We start from the raw sequence: 3,073 nt of genomic DNA on the forward strand, positions 1-3,073 counted from the left end.
GTACCCCACCCAACTACAAATCTCAGATTTGTGGATTCGGAAACAGAACTCCCCAAATTGGTACCCATGCTGGCTAGGAAGAGCCTTTACTTCAAACAAGCTCTGCAAACTAAACTGTGGGAGGTCCTGTATACAAAGCCTGTCCTCTACCACTGAGCTACAGCCCATGTTTATTTTTCCACCGATACAACTTCCTTCCTTGGATGAGAAATCAATCCCACACAAAGGCGCCTGGCTCCCAATCTCCGCTGTTGCCTTTTGTTCTCATTCCTATCTCTTAAGAGGAATCAGTGGAATGGACATAAACAGGAAAGCGGGTTGGGTGGGGGGAACCATCCTAAAAACGGTGTTAATTTGGGGATGGGGGAATTGCACCTTGTCCCAAACAGGAATGAGGCCATTTGGGGCTCACATATTATTAACGTTGAGAACAACTTTATTCTTTAGCTCAAGAGGTGGGAGAATTGGAATCCACACTGTCAAAACTTTGGAGTAGTCAAATCTTTCAAACAGTTCCTGGAATGCAATGAACTCATGGTTTATCCTATCCCAGGGGTATAGCTTTGTTGCAGCAGATGGAGCTTTCAAGGGCGGGTGTTGGGTCTGTATTGTATTAGGTTTAAAATGCATTTTAAACTGTTTTTTTTTAACTTGTGTTTTTTAAAAATAAAACTAGTTTTGCCTTTTGCATTAATGGTCTTTGGTTTGTTTTTGTTGTGCGCCTCTGAGTCATTTCTGACTTATGGCAACCCTAAGGCGAACTTATCATGGGGCTTTCTTGACAAGATTTCTTCAGGGGAGGTTTGCCATTGCCTTCCCCTGAGGCTGAGAGAGTGCGATTTGCCCAAGATCATCCACTGCATTTCCATAGCTGAGCTGTGGATTGAACCCTGGTCTCCAGAGTCCAACACTTAAACCACTATGTCACAGTTATACTTTGGCCTGTTACAGACTGCCAGAATAAAGCTGCTTCAGGTCTCTTTGGAGGTATGCTATTTAAATGATGCATGGATCCTAAGAGTCTGGAGGTCGTGCCAAAGCCACACTCCATTCCTAAACACTGGAGTGCAGCTTTGGTGCAGCTTCTGGATTCTTAGGATGCATGCATCATTTAAACAGCATACCTCCAAAGAGACCCGAAGCAGCTTTATTTTGGCAGTCTGTAACATGCCTTTGTTTTAAATGGTCATGAGCTTCTTTGCATCCTGTGCAGGGAGAAACGTAAGGTATAAATTCACTAAATCAATAGTCTGGATGGATTTGAACAAAATGAGGACAGAAATTGTATGTGGCTGTCCGGAGTCTTGTTTGCACATCATAACACAACGGATTGCACTTTTTAATAAGAAAAAGTTTGTGTCTGCAAATGTGTGTTGCTGTTTTGGCTTCTTAGCTTGCCTTGGGGAAGAGAGAGTGAGGGGACATTTTAACACATACTGCTTAGCTTTTTAAAACAATGGGTATCCAGTTTCTGGCAAAAGAAAAAGGAGCTTGGTTCGGATTGTCTTGATTAGAGATTACAGGATTCTCACCAATCAAAATGACGGAAGTTTAAAGAAGATGGGCGGCTGTGAGTAATATGGATGCAAGAAGTTTATATAGAGTGTAGAAATGGGTTTTGTTTTTTCTGGACAAGAACATCCCCAAATCCATCAGTCAGTGGCCATGTAGGCTGGGGATGCTGGGATCTTAAAGGTACATTTGCATGAGGCAGTCTTTTTGTCTCTGTCCTAGAATCATAGAGTTGGAAGAGACTGCAAGGGCCATCCAGTCCCACCCCCTTCTGCCATGCAGGAAATCTAAATCAAAGCATCCCTTATAGATGGTCATCCAGCCTCTGTTTGAAGACCTCTAAGGAAGGAGACTCTGCCACACTCCGAGGGAGTTTGTTCCACTGTCGAACCTTCTGATAAGCTTATTCAGAACTCCAAGGATGAAATGTAAAATGTAACATATTTTCCCCCCACGGTCTGGTGGCAACCAATTCCTTATGTCAAGAAAGCACTGTATAAGGAAGTGCATTCTTTTCTCAGTCTTGAATCTCCTGCCAAGCAACTTGATTGGTGGGAAAACTCCGAACTCTTGAAGGTTGTGGTGCCCCAAAGTAATTGTTCCAAGGCCTGGTGGTGATGAGTTCCACGTGTTTGTCATGCATTGAATTATGAATTCTTTTCTGCATCCTGAATGTCCTGCCAAGTAAGCTGATGACTGGCGAAACCCTACACTGTTGGTATTTGTTGTCACGTCAACTCCAGCTTCTGGCAACCTTATGAATGAGAAACCTCCAAGATCCCCTGTTATTAACAGCCTTCCTCGGGTCTTCCAAACTCAGGGCTGTGGCTTCCCAATTTGAATTGATCTGCCTGTAATGCAGTCTTCCTCTTTTCCTGCTACCTTCCACTTTACCAAGCAGAGGCCTGATACAGACAGGCCAAAATAGCGCTGCTTCAAGTCACTTTGGAGGTATGCTCCAAAGGACTGGAGTGCAGCTTTGGTGCAGCTTCCAGACTCTTAGGACTCATGCATCATTGAAACATCATACCTCCAAAGTGACCTGAAGCAGCTTTATTTTGGCCTGTCTGTATAGGGCCATAATTCACCTTTCCAATGGGTCGCATCTTCTTTTGATATGTCCAAAGTACAACAGTCTTATTTACTCAACTTGGCCTATTGCATAAGATAAGAAATCCATATGTTCATAAGGTATTTAATGAGCAAGTCTTCCCCCCCCCCTCCTGACTCTACTCTATTTCTTTGACTCTCAGGTCCCTACATGGTGATGGGGAACAGTACCAGGGCTTGGAGGATCCCAACTTTGGGGCTCAGTTTCATCTCTTTGCCCTTGAGGATCTTGGCTAGTCCTTTCATAGCTGCCTTTCCCAAGCCCAGTCTTCTCCTGATGCCTTGACTGCGGTCTCCATCCTGCAGCTGGGGACCAGATGCAAACGTGTGCTTCCCCCTCCACACACACACACACACACACACACACACACAGAGCCCTTTCCCTTGGAGGAGGAGGAGGAGGAAGAGGAGGAGGGAGAGGGGCCTCGTGTCTCTTTAAGGCCGGTCCCTC

Source organism: Sceloporus undulatus, chromosome 6 (assembly GCF_019175285.1).
Source record: "Sceloporus undulatus isolate JIND9_A2432 ecotype Alabama chromosome 6, SceUnd_v1.1, whole genome shotgun sequence".
Classification (NCBI taxonomy): Eukaryota; Metazoa; Chordata; class Lepidosauria; order Squamata; family Phrynosomatidae; genus Sceloporus; species Sceloporus undulatus.